Raw genomic sequence first — 13,102 nt, forward strand, 5'->3', positions numbered from 1 at the left:
GCCCCTGCGAGGAAGGAGCGGGCAGGGCTGAGGCTGCAAGGCACAGGAAGGCTGCCCGTGGCATTGTCGCTCTCTGTCGGGAGGTGGCCTTCCTGTGCCAGGTTTCTGTGGAACGGAGAGTGAGCCTGGCTCGTTAAGTGTTTCAGTGGTTTGGGAATTGAACCTGGCCCTTGTGGCTGCCAGGCAGCGGTGTTAGAACGATTACACAGAAAACGGAATCGCTCAATCGAAACGGCTCCTGGAATGGTTTCGTTCCTCCCATCAGTGCAGCGGGAGCGAGGCAGTAAATACCTGCTGTAAAAGAAGGTATTTGAGGGTGGAAAAGTTTGGATTTCCTCTCTAATTTACTGCTCTGTAGTAGTGATGGGTGATGTTTTGCCCATGTTACCCTCTTTGATCTGTTCTGAGTAAATTGCTGCTGCCTGCTGAATCATGAGTATAAATTTCTTTCTTATGACTGTAACCCTATTTTTTTCCATCCAGCTCTTTATTTGATTTGACTTGTTGAACTGTTATTGAATTTGTACTATGTAAACATCTATCTGTGGGAGTCAAATCTGACAGAAGAGAAATCAATTAGGGTAGGAAAAACCCCCCACACTTGAAGAAGTCTTCAAGGACACTCAACTATATTTAATATCCATTGTGGGCAGGGAAGCTTTTATAAGGTGACTGTTCCCTGACATTGGAAGTGTATTTACTATTAAATCATAATTGGAATATGAAATTGTGTCTTATTTTCCAGATCTGTTAAAATGAAAAAAGGTTTTATTTCTACTGCAGGTCAGAAAGGTGTAATAGTAGGTCATGCATTTTGGTACATTCATGTCTTGAAAAGAGTAGATAACAAGTATATTTTAAACATGTTTCTTCCAAATATTATATTGAAGCCAAACAGTATTATCCTAGGTTCATCTGTATTCACAAAAGGGCTGTATGTTTACTTGAAGATTTGAATTTGCATGGCACATATCCTATGCAGCCTTATAGAAGAAATATTTCCATTTTAGAATTCAACTTTTGTAACCTTTGGCAACATGTAGTATCAATGGCTCTTTGTTGCTTAAAAAAAGTGAAACTGTAAGCTATCCACAAGGATATGCAGGGCATTGCTATAGCAACACAGCCTCCCTTCCAGCACTAAGAGAAAAGTCATGAATAAAAGATGGGGTTCTAGAGACAACAAAATAGAAAAGGGTGTTTCAAACCTTCTAATACCTGACATTTGCAGTTATTTTGTTAAATGCAACCCCCAAAAATGTTAGGAAAGGACCTGCCGTTGCTAGATACACACTTTTTGCATTTATCAGCTTTGAGAAAGGAGTAGAAAGCATGAAGCTGACAGCATGCAATTTCTCAAAATTTACATTAAGAAACTAAGCATCTTAAATATCTATCTAAATTGACTAACAGTGTTTGCTTTCTATCTGAATTAGCATAATGAAAATATAATGTTGGAAAAACACCACCATTTTCTGGTACATACTTGAGGTTTTAAAAAAATTGAAATGGAAATTGTACTTCAGAAAAGGAAGATTTCCAGCCTCAACAAATTCGTGTTTTCCTTCAGCTGAATAGAGATTATAATGAAAGTGAAGCTCAATCTCATTTTCCTCTGTGCCCTACTCCACTTTCTGGCCCTTAGTATTTTTCATGGAAATTATTAAAGAATTAACTGTAAAGCATGAGGACAGCTGTATGGTTTGAAAGGGTCTCTTTAAAAATGCATATTATTTGTTACTGCATTTCAATTCAGATTAAATCCAAAAAAGGACATCAAGGCTGTTTCCTGGCTGTGGTCTTATTTACTAAAAGATTCTTATTAAAAAATACCCTTTCTTTAGAAAAAGAATTGTAATCTTGTTTTATTTACTCTTTGGAGTAATCTGCAGTGTATGGCTGCACCAGGACTTTTTCTATTTGAAATAATAGCAAGTGAGAGATGACTGTAGTTATGCTGGCTAATTTTCACTGACTGTAAATGTGATGGAGGGAGCAATGCGATCCAGTAGTGTTAAAACCCTATCACCTATCAGTCCTACATCTTGGCTTCAAAGCTGGGAAACTCACTTCCTGCAGTGCATAAGTTTAACTTGCTTTGGGGGTACGCTTTGCTTATAATTACATCTTTTCAATGAACAATACAAGTATGAAGAAAAATATAGAATAACATTGCTCCTCACCACTAGAAAACCCCACTCATTGGGTTTTATTTTGGATTTTTTTTCCCCTCATTCTAATCCAGTTACTTTTCTGTGCTTTGATATAGAGCCAGCAGATGAAATATCATCCCAGAGGATTCTGAGAAATATTTTAAGCAGTTTTATAGCATTTAAATATGGCATTAATGGTCCTTGGGCTTGCAAAAAAAAAAAAAAAAAAAAAAAAAAAAAAAAAAAAAAGAGGTTTTGCAAGGAGGTGGTGAGATAAGTTCCCCTTTGCATCCCTGCTGCTGCAGAGCTGCTGGTTGTTTCCATTCTTCAAATCCTCTTTGTTCTGCTTGGTGGTTCTGTGGTGTGTCACATGTTGCATTGAAAGCCTTGCCTTGGCAAGACTTGTGGCTCATTCACAGCCATAGACACAGGAGCAAAACTCAGTCCTCTGTGTTCCTGTAGAATTCTTAATCCATGCAGGAGACCTGCTGTAACACAAACTGGAATGGAAAAAGGATATATCTGCATTTAATAATTCTGGAAATATTCAGCCAATAAATTTGTTTCCATTCGGACATCCCAGGACATTTCCTTTAATCACAAAACTTGTAAAAGGTGTGTTTTCCCAAAGAAATATCTCACCATCTATCACAGATAGCCTTCACCTACATTATTGAAGTATTTCTAAGTGAAAAGAGGCACCTCCCATCCAACTCTATTTGGCAATTTTGTTTTGTGACAGTAGTACCTTGGGAGATGAGGGAAAGAATATCACTGACAGGACTGGGAGGAGAAAGGGGAATTAAAATATGCAGTTGTTAACATGCTAGTATTATGATCAACAAAACTGTGCAGTGCCACTGTCACAAGCAGTTACCAACATGATTCCATGCCGGTTGTTAAGGGTATTTTAATACTCTGTCTAGTGCAATTTCATGATGATTCCCTTCTCCAGCCCTTCTGGTGACCTGGCATGTTCAGACAAAGAACAACTATTTCATGTTCTCTTTGCCTCTTCGAGCAAACCTGTGGATTTTTATCTAATTCCACCATGCCATGTTAGGACTCTGATTTTTGGACAGCCCAAAGAGACTTTCTTGCTAAAAATGTCAAAATTAGCCTGCTTAGACTATAATGTTGAGATTTAGTTTTGTTTTGAGCAGTTGTGTGTCTAATGCACCTTAAAAATGATCTGTTCATTTATCTTTTTCTCTGGAGATAATGAGAATGTTTTTGTGTTGATCTTCTATTTTCTACTTTAACTATAGCCCATGCCTGTTTTGTAACTTGTTATAAAAGAGATAGATTTTTTTCTACTGCTGTCTCCTTTTTTCTGGCCTGTCTGTCAACACAAGGTCTCTTTAGCACTGAGAATGGTCACTGCTCTGATCCCACCATCTGTGTACTTGAACACTACAAAAGACAAGACAAACTACCTGTAAGCATTGAAGTGGACTAGCAGACCCTTTTTCATATTAGCAGTTGCTGCACAAATTGCTTTTGCAACTCTCTTGTGGGAAAAATGATTAACATTCATCAAACCATTTCTCACTGCTAGTGAGTGAGCCAGTCCTAATACATGTTCCAACAGTGCTTATTAACTCATGGATTCCTCTTGTAGCTTTTAGTAGCTTGCTGTTGAAAGCCTTTATCAGATGTGATATGGTTTAACCTATATCTCGTCTGCCATGCTCACTCATTCAGCACTGAATCTCTCTTCACAGGATGGTGTGGAGCAGCTGCTTCCTCCTCTGAGTCCAGGACTCTGTGTGTCCTGGCACTCTTGACCAGAGCAACTTTCCTCCTGTCTGCTGTTGGACTTTTAGGTACATCGCTGCCTTCTTGTCTGGTGGGATACAATAAGCACACAGCCATTTAAATCAGCTTCCATACAGGTAATAAATAGCACAAGAAACTAACAAAAGATTTTTCAGAAACATTTTATTAGTGTATTGGAAATCAAGTTGCCACATTCCACGGGTAGCTTCTGCTTTCAAGGCCTCATAATTTTTGTTTTAAACATGAAACTCAAAATAAATCCAGAATGAGAGTTTCTGTGGGAAGCATGATGTACTTTTCTTTTTGGTGCTAGACTGCATCTGAACAGAGGATGGTTATTGCTTCCTTGTCAGTCGTGGCATGTGGCTTCACTCGAAGAGTCTCTAGACAGAAAATATGCTATAGCAAGTAGCGGAGGAGCCAAAACCCCTGCAACTCAAAACTGAAAATAGACCACATTTGAAATAATGGCTAGGTGGAACAATGAGGAATAACTTGAAATGTGGCAAATACATACACGTGCCTTTTGCAGAGGTAAATATGTGTGGGTTTTCTGCAGCATCAGGACAATTCTTTACCACTAATATTCCAAACTAACTGAAAAAACCCCCATTATATCAACATAGAGGAAAACGAAACTGTTTTGACAACATAACAAGAACACTAAACAGAAACGCACTGTGATTATTTAATTAATTAGTAAAAAAACTTTATTTATGGGTTCATAAATAACAAGTAATAAAGGTCATGCAGTGCATAATATTGCCTTAACTCTTAATGGCAAGGAAATATCAGTCTAAAAAATCTGGATAAATGTGCAGAAAAGAATTTATACAAAACCTGCCTGGCCAGAAAATAAAAAAAAGGGAAAAAAAAGAAAAAAAATTCAAAAAGGGAGTCAGTGGCAATCTAACGCTTCAACCAAGATATAGGCAAAATAAAGAACTCTGTTCAAGGAGTTTATCCACCACTTTAATGCTCAAGTGGCTAACAACCAATCTTGCTATGGCATTTACAGTCTAAGTTATGACTTTGATGTTTGTGAAGGTTACAAATCTATTAACATAAGATTGGGACAATAATTCTATTTTTATGGATGCATTGGACAGCTTGGTTTATTAGTAAGGGTCAACAATTAAGTGATTCCCAGTAGAATTATATGGTTATTTTTTTTAATGAAAACTAACAATTAAGTTAAATTAAAAATAAATTAAAACATTTCTGAAGAAGAAAACTCTCACTTGCAGGAATTTCCTTCGATCTTTTTAAAAATGCTAAAAATTTGATAAACTGACAACTGTAGTATTCTTCTGATTTCACCCTCTAAAGAGAGTACATTGTGATGTGTTTCTTGATTAATGAATTTGTGGGTCTTTGGCTGAGAGAAGCACTTTTGCCTAAATGTAGAAAAATGCAGAGTTTCTCAAGCTCAGGTACTTCTGGGATGCAGAGCTTGTCACAAGCTAAGGCAGATTTTTTTTCTGCAAGAACCTCATGGAGAAATAATTGGCAGACTATGCTTAAGAAGGCTTCATGAATGTTTTGTTAGCATTCTGTTACAAGAACCTCCTCTTCTCATCAATAGATTTTAATAGAATTGAAGGTTAAACATTTAAATTGCAGAAAGTGGAGCAAACACCTGTTAGCTTCGGTGAATAGACGTTTGTATATTCAACAATAAAAACTTCAATTTGATTGTTTTATAGACAGACAAAATCTCTTCAGAGCTTCACAGCTACACATCTCATTGATTACACTGTGGGTTAATTTGAGCAAGAGTACTAGGGTGGAGTGTTGTCCTTGAAAACCTCATGATGTTGGCAGGAAAAGATGTGCAAATGATTGTTTGATTCCTGGATAACTTATCTGGCTTTTGTCTCAACCAGAACCTGGGTCTGTATTTGTGTGCAGTTTTCTGAGGACTGTGTTTCCAGGCATTTCACTGATGTTAACATGGTTTAATATCCATCACAGGCCATCTATTTATAAATGAATTTCACAGAACCACAAAGTTTAGTGGCAAAATTGTAAAGTAGGTTTTGCAAGACAAATGTGGTTTCTATTCTTCTTTCATGGTTCCACGTTCTCCTGGTTGCTGTGTGGGAAGTACCTGTGTTACAGATGAGCTGTCCAGCATGGCAGAGATGGGAGGAGGAGAAAAGAAGCATCTCAGAGAAAAGAGACAACCTGCTTTATTTTATTTTTATAACAACATAATATTGAACAAAACAAATGCAAAACCAGAGAAGAAAGAAGATAGCACAGTAAGTTTTCTATTGTTTTCTATGAATGCAAATAAGTGTAAAGATCCTTCCGCCATCTAGTTTCCTATTCTTACTATTTTAAGATGGCTGTATGACAAGATTGTACCTGGATACTGAGGTATCAGGGAAAAGGGCCTTTATTCCCTAGGTACCCTCTTATGAAAGAAATGTGTGTAAATTAGCTGAGGTTGGCTTAGGCAGAGGCCATGTTCCAGGTACCACTGCTCTTTGAACACAATGAAATAAATCAAGAGAGGCTAAAAAGAGGAAGAAAGTCAGGTAGACGAATAAAAGAATGTACAAAGGTACGGAAGAAGAGAAAAAATAATCTAAAATGTCAGGGAAAAAAATCAACAAAGCAAGGTGTAGAGAAATGGAGAAAAGAATTGTATTAATTTTGAAGAGGGTAAAGAAAAGACCTTTTTGTGTTTTCTATTAATAAAAGTTTGTTGCAAAAACAGATTTACATGTGGTTGAAGTTATTTTCAATGTTGTATCTGTAGATTTGTGGATGCTTGTCCATATCTTAGATTGACTAAACCCGATTTCTCTACATTCTTGCATAAGGTGGTTGTGTGCAATATTTTATTATATTTTAAGTGTATTTGAAAGAAAAATATTGCTTTTCTAGTGTGAAGTGCATAGAAGAGGGCTTTGGTTGCAAGCCATGTAATTACAAGATGGAAAATTCCTCTTGGCAGTGGTGCTGACATTCTTCAGCTCCTATCATTTAAATTTAAGGCAGTCCTGGAAATTGTCGCTAGTTTCATACTCACTTAAGAAAGTAAGAGGCCCAAATATAGTCTTTAGTCACCTTTATTCACCCTTGAATTGTGTTCAATATTTGCTTCATAGCACAGTGGTTTTAGACCATTCAATACATGTTTATTTAAAAGAATCTCTTTTCTCACACACTGACCCTCACTGTGCTGGGTTGGCCTTAGTGAATTTATCTTTCGGTTTAACAAGCAAATCTTCATTCTGATCTTATTTCAAGGGAGCTCACTGAGTTGGAACAAAACCCCAAAACCAGTCTGGGTAACAGAAGCCATAGAGAAAAAAATATCAAGCACTGTTTGTATCCCTTAATCAATTTCATTGTGATCTGGATGAAACTGGTTAACTGGGGAGGTCCCAGATGGCTGGAAGTTGGGCAATGGGATGCTTGTCTACAAGAAGGCTAGGAAGGAAGATCTGGGGAACTGTGGGCCTGTCAGCCTGACCTTGGTGCAAGGAAAGGTTATGAGCAGATTACCTTGAGTGCATCACAAGACATGTACCTACAAGCAGGGGATCAGGCCAGAATGAGTTTAAAGGCAGGCCTTGCTTGATCATCCTGACCTTTTATAACCAGTTGATCCACCTAATAGGGGAGGGAAAGGCTGTGGATATTGTCTACCTGGACTCCAGCAAAGTCTTTGATACTGTGTCTCACAGCATTCTCCTGGAGAAGGTTGGACAGGTGCTCTAGTTCTGTCTCTGGGTGAAAATCTGCCTGGATGGCCGGGCCCAGGGAGTGGTGGTGAAGGAGCTACATCCAGCTGGCAGCCAGTGGGTTCCCCAGGGCTCAGTGCTGGGGCCAGTCCTGTTTAATACCTCGGCTGATGGTCTGGGGGAAGGGCATCCAATGCACCCTCAGCAAGGTCACAGGCAGCACCAAGTTGGGTGGGAGTGTTAACAGGCTGGAGGGCAGGAAGGCTCTCGAGGGGTCTGGACAGGCTGGATCCATGGCCTGAGGCCAGTTGTGTTAGCTTAAATGGTGAAATGCTGAGTCCTCTCCTTAGGTCACAACAACCCCAGGCAGTGCTGCAGGCTGGGGCAGAGTCAGAGGATTGCAGGGTGGCCCAAGGAAATCTGCCAACACCTTAGGAGAGGCCCCTCAGCTGGTCTTCCCACTTTTTGACCCCTCACTGGGTTTTCTTCTCTATTTGCATGTTACCCCCTGCTGGCAACTGCCAGCACCTGTGAAGGACTGACACCAACAGTTTATGGAGTAAAACTCTTTGTTGATATAAAAATGTGACACGTTAAGGTTCGGGGATTGTCGGTGATAGTACGTGACTGCCAACACGTATTTAAAGCAATACACAGTGAAGCTCCAATCCCCAGTACAACTATTCCGCATAGAGTGTGATTGTTACCCAATACGTTTTCCAATGGGGGAGAAGACAGGTTCAGCCTGTCAACAGATCCCAGCAGTTACAATGGAAACTTCCCTAACTTTCCCCCCATTCTCAACTTACTGTCATGCTATTTCTTTATGTTTAGCTGGATCTTGAGTGACTCCAGTCACAAATATCTTTGTTACTGATTGGTGTAACATTCTCCTGCTTTGCTGTTAAAGATACAGTTAACACAATACAAAACATACACCCAGTGAGGGGTGGCTGTACTGGTTGTACCCTGGGGGCGAGTAACTTTGGGGTAGTGTGTTGACATTACAATTAGGCTATAATGAACCAAGGGAGACAACCAATGAATCTAAGGGGAGGGATTTTGCCACAGCTGTTGGCTCAGCAGCCGGACATCTTCTGTCTCCTTTGGCTGACAGGTTTATCAGCTGCCAAGTACCATCGAGTTCCCTTCCCTGCAAGGATTTCAGCAGGGTCTGGCCTGCAGTGTCTCCACTCTGTTCCACCCTCCATTCCATCCCCCTTAGCAGGTACTTAAAGTTGTATCAGAAATCATTCTGGAGCATGCCAGCCGCTTTCCATCCAGGGAGCAGCAGCTATATTTTACCCTGTAATTTCTGTACAGTTGTAACTCCTTTTAGGATGTGAATATATCTTCTCAGTTTCCTCTGATTTTACTGCCAGTCATCTTTCCACAAATGCAATATGGAATAAATTTCTTCCTGAATTAGCAATGGGTTAAAAAACGGGGGAAAAAAAAAAAGAATAGGATGGGTTATTGTTTTCCAAAAGATTTTGTAGATTAATGGATGGAGCTGTAAGCCACTCAATATATTCTTCATCGATCTAGCAAAGGGTGCAAATAATGAGACAATTTTTGGCAGATATGAAATTATTCAAGATAGCTGAATCTTATCGTAAAGAGTTGTGTAAGGAATTAGTGCTGAGTGGTTGGGTGAGAAAAGACTAAATTAATGCTAAGTAAACCTCCTGAGGGAAAAACAATTTTAATGATGAAGCTCACAGTGGTGGACTCTAAATTAGCAAAGATCTTGAAACTCTTCTGATTAATTCCTTTAAGACATCAGCCCTAATCTCAGCCACCAGCATCAAAAGAAAAACAGAATACTAGGAAGCACTGGGAAAGAAAAGCAATGATATAAAAAAGCACCAGAAAGCTTCATTATATGTATATTGATGAGATGGAAACATAGTAAACGGTTTGTGAAAGTGCAGAGGCAAGTAGACCTAGAAAGGGCAGAGAGAAGAGCAGAGAAGGAGGGCTAGAGGTATGGGACAACTTTTGTGAGACATTTAACTGTGTAGCAGTACTCCTTAGCTTGGAAAAGAGACAACAAAATGTGGGTGTGAGGGAGGAATAGCAAATTATGAATGACATGAAGAAACTGAATAGGGAATGATTACTCACTGTGGGGTACCCAAGGAAACGATTAGGCAGTAGGTTTAAAACAAACAAAAGAAAGCCCTTTCCTGCATAACAATATTACACATTGAGATTAATTTTCATTGGATGCCAAAATTACAAGTAAGTTAAAAAATGATTAAACAATTTTGTAAAGGAAAGACCATGAAGAGCTATTAAACATGAGATGGATGATTTGAAACAGAAGTAGCTGGCAGCTACTGTTCTACTTCCCCTCTTTCATATGTTCTTTTTTTCTTAACATCAGGTGTGGGCCACTAGCTGAGAAAAATCCTTCGGTTTTTAGTTTGATCTAGCATATCTGTTTTTATGTAAAGCAGCCTAGAAAATATGGTTTATTCAATACTAAGTATGTAGACTCTGATTCTGCTATCCTTTATCCCTGCCTATTGTTAATATAAAAGGTAACCTGGTTTCTTTTGGGCGGCATGATTAAATGTCATATAACTGAGCACTTCTGAATCAATAAAGGGTCAATAATAATCCAACCAGAACCTTCTATTAAATGATCCTTTTTAGACAGTTATCATGTATGTAATGGTATACAAATATTTTCAATGTTACTAAGAAAAAGGAATAAATATAGAATATATAACTTGAGACTCAGTAAGTATTGCATGGCTTAAGGACAAATGGGAGAAATACATCTCCACAATCCTGCAAGGGATGCTAATTCAGTTTCTCTATGGCTTCTCTAATTTTGCTTTAGTGAAGCAAAACTAGGAAGGAATGAATGATTAAGCATTCTCAATATCTTTATGTTTGCAAAATAGTACCAGAAGAACAGTAACCCCAGTGATTTTTGGTCTTTATTACTGTAGGAATGTGGAGACTTCCATTAATTTCAAGGGCTGCTCCCACTAAATGTATGATTTCTGTGGGAACAGAAAACAGCCTGGTTGGAGAATGTTGGTGTCTTCACAGATCTTCAAAGCTAATGTGACAATGATCCTTTCTCTGTCAAGGCCCAACATGAACAAAACTGCAGCTTTGGAATTGGCATATGGAAGGTCTACAAAGCAGAGTTGCCTGTTAGCTACTAAGTTAACTCTGTTAGCAGAGTTGCCACTGAGAGTGAGGGAAAAATCCTGAGGGTTTTTTCTGAGGAGAGAAAATGAGATTCTCCTGACCACAAGGCTGAGAAAGATATAGCTTGGATTTGCTCTGCTGGTTGAGAATATTGAGAGGAAAAAAAAAAAAGCCCTAAGTATTTGAGGAAGAATTAAGCCCTTAGAGCTCATGCCGTAGGAGAAATGAGAGAAAATAGAAAGGCTGGCTGTTTAAATTGCTATCAACAACTGAAATACTGAGTTGAACTTTCAAGGACCACGTGTTCTCCTAGCATTTTCAAATTTATAAGCAGGTACTGTTGTATTTTCTGGAATATTTCTTCTGCAAACTGAAGAATGACAGAGCTCATTTGAACGGGTGTCCTGCCACTCAGGCAGCTTCCTAATGGAGCTGGGACTTGTTCTGATATTTGTTTCCAGGATACAAGGTCTGCCAGCATTAGACAAGGCACTGGCTTCATGTGATGACATGTGTGCATCTGGACAGGTTCCAGCAGTAGGAGTAGCATGTCTGCTGTGTCAAGTTGGACTGGCTGGAAATGCCATGTGGAGGGGGATATTGGTGGTGTTGGATATATTGCACAATGGCAATGGGCTGAATGGTCCTGTCAGGTTGTAAGCCTGTGGTGTAAGAGAAGCACTGTCTTGAGCACTGCATAAACATCCCGACCTTTGAGACTTGGACAGACTCTGGGAACATTTTCTCCCTGAGCAGGGCTCAGGTGTCATTGCATGTGCTTCAGCGCCCACATTTAGGTGCTTTGAGGAATTTGTGTCAAAAACTGACATGCAAATTGAATGCAGGTATCAGTGAGGATTAGACTTCAAAATTACTGTCTTGAACTTTTCACATTTTTCTTATCTGCTCTGCCATGTCTGATCCGTCATGGTCACTGCCAATTGATTTCTGATTATGTTTGATGTATGTTTGCAGCTGATGGAATCAACTAGTTATTTGAAGAACTGTGCTGAACTCGCTTCTTGAACTCCTGGAATGACAGTTCGACGAAACCAGAATAAAAATGGGATCTGTGTGAACCTACTCCAATGCTGGAGTAGGAATACTCAAAATGGAAAAATTCCTCATGTGCAGTCTATGTGGGATAGTATCCATGTAGGTTTGTTTTCTGTGGGCTAGTGAAGAGAAAGTATTGGGTGAAAAGAAAGAACAGGATTCAGTTCCTGCTGTTACTCTGCAATTTTAAATAAAATATTCAAGACCCACAGGCTTCATTTTTTCATGCTGTTAAAATGCAGGTCCTAAATCTTGACCATGCTTTAAAATGATTTTGTATTTAAAGTTGATAATACTATTTCAAAATTGTTTTAACAACAACAACCAAACAAAAAAAAAAAAGAGGGGAAGAAATATTTCCTCAAAACATGTGAAAATAGTAAAATAGAAATTTGTCTTCTTTGTGACTTACCCCTGCAAGTTTGCTTTGGGCTTCAGAAATGAGGCTGGTTTTTGGTTTGTGCAGTCACAGAAATGCTGGCCCACTGAAGTGTGTCTGATACAAGTAAGGTAAAAACAATAGCTCCTCCCCTACCTAGGAACAAAATACTGGAAAATGGTTTTCAATCCTTCTAACAATATTCAGACTGTAATATTTTAAAAGATGTGCTCTCTCTCTCTCTTAGCAGTACAGTTTCTGCCGTCAGAATTAAGATTTTTTCAAGTTTCAAGCAAAGTTGATAGAATTTTCTTCTAAATTATCCACCTAAAATGAATGCATTAAACAACACATTTTTTCTTTGTGTGCTTAGTTGTGAAAATTAACTTCAACAATTTGACATAAAAGTGGGATCTAGTTCTGCTTGCAAGATATGTGACAGAGAATGTGGGGGCTTTTTTACCCACCAGGACTCTCTGGCAAGCTAACTGTCTGAATGGATTTTCTGATAATAGCCTTTCGTGTTGTTCAAGTAAGAGATTTTGTGGTGCAGCTGTCAGATATTGTTAAAAAGTCCCATTAGATTTTCTATATTTGAGCACAGGTTTCCTGGCCTTCCTTCAGCATCTGCATTTTTAATATCTTCAGATTTGTTTCTTGATTTCAAAACGTGCTTTCTGATATATCCCCTATCTGGATGCATGTGGTACTGTTATGTTTTCCTGAAGGTGTTGTTGTTTGTGATGAATAAGAACTATTGGAATAATCTAGTGATGCTAAATCAAATTCACTTGTAGTGCTGCTGCCTAGATCCATAGTAATTGTTACAGGAGCCTCCATTCTGATAAGGGCAAATATTCACCATG

General features: G+C 38.8%; 1 long non-coding RNA gene across 1 annotated transcript; it reads left to right on the forward strand.

Annotated features, from left to right (window-relative positions):
* Positions 1-220: 220 nt before the first annotated feature.
* LOC136291772 (uncharacterized) lies at positions 221-12,626 on the forward strand. The gene is made up of 4 exons (XR_010721713.1): positions 221-306; positions 3,878-4,048; positions 6,040-6,196; positions 11,777-12,626. It is a non-coding gene; the product is annotated as an uncharacterized lncRNA (long non-coding RNA).
* The last annotated feature ends 476 nt before the right edge of the window (positions 12,627-13,102 follow it).

Source organism: Chamaea fasciata, unplaced genomic scaffold (assembly GCF_029207755.1).
Source record: "Chamaea fasciata isolate MVZ Bird 193981 ecotype frontalis unplaced genomic scaffold, bChaFas1.0.hap1 SCAF_7, whole genome shotgun sequence".
NCBI classification, from domain to species: Eukaryota; Metazoa; Chordata; class Aves; order Passeriformes; family Sylviidae; genus Chamaea; species Chamaea fasciata.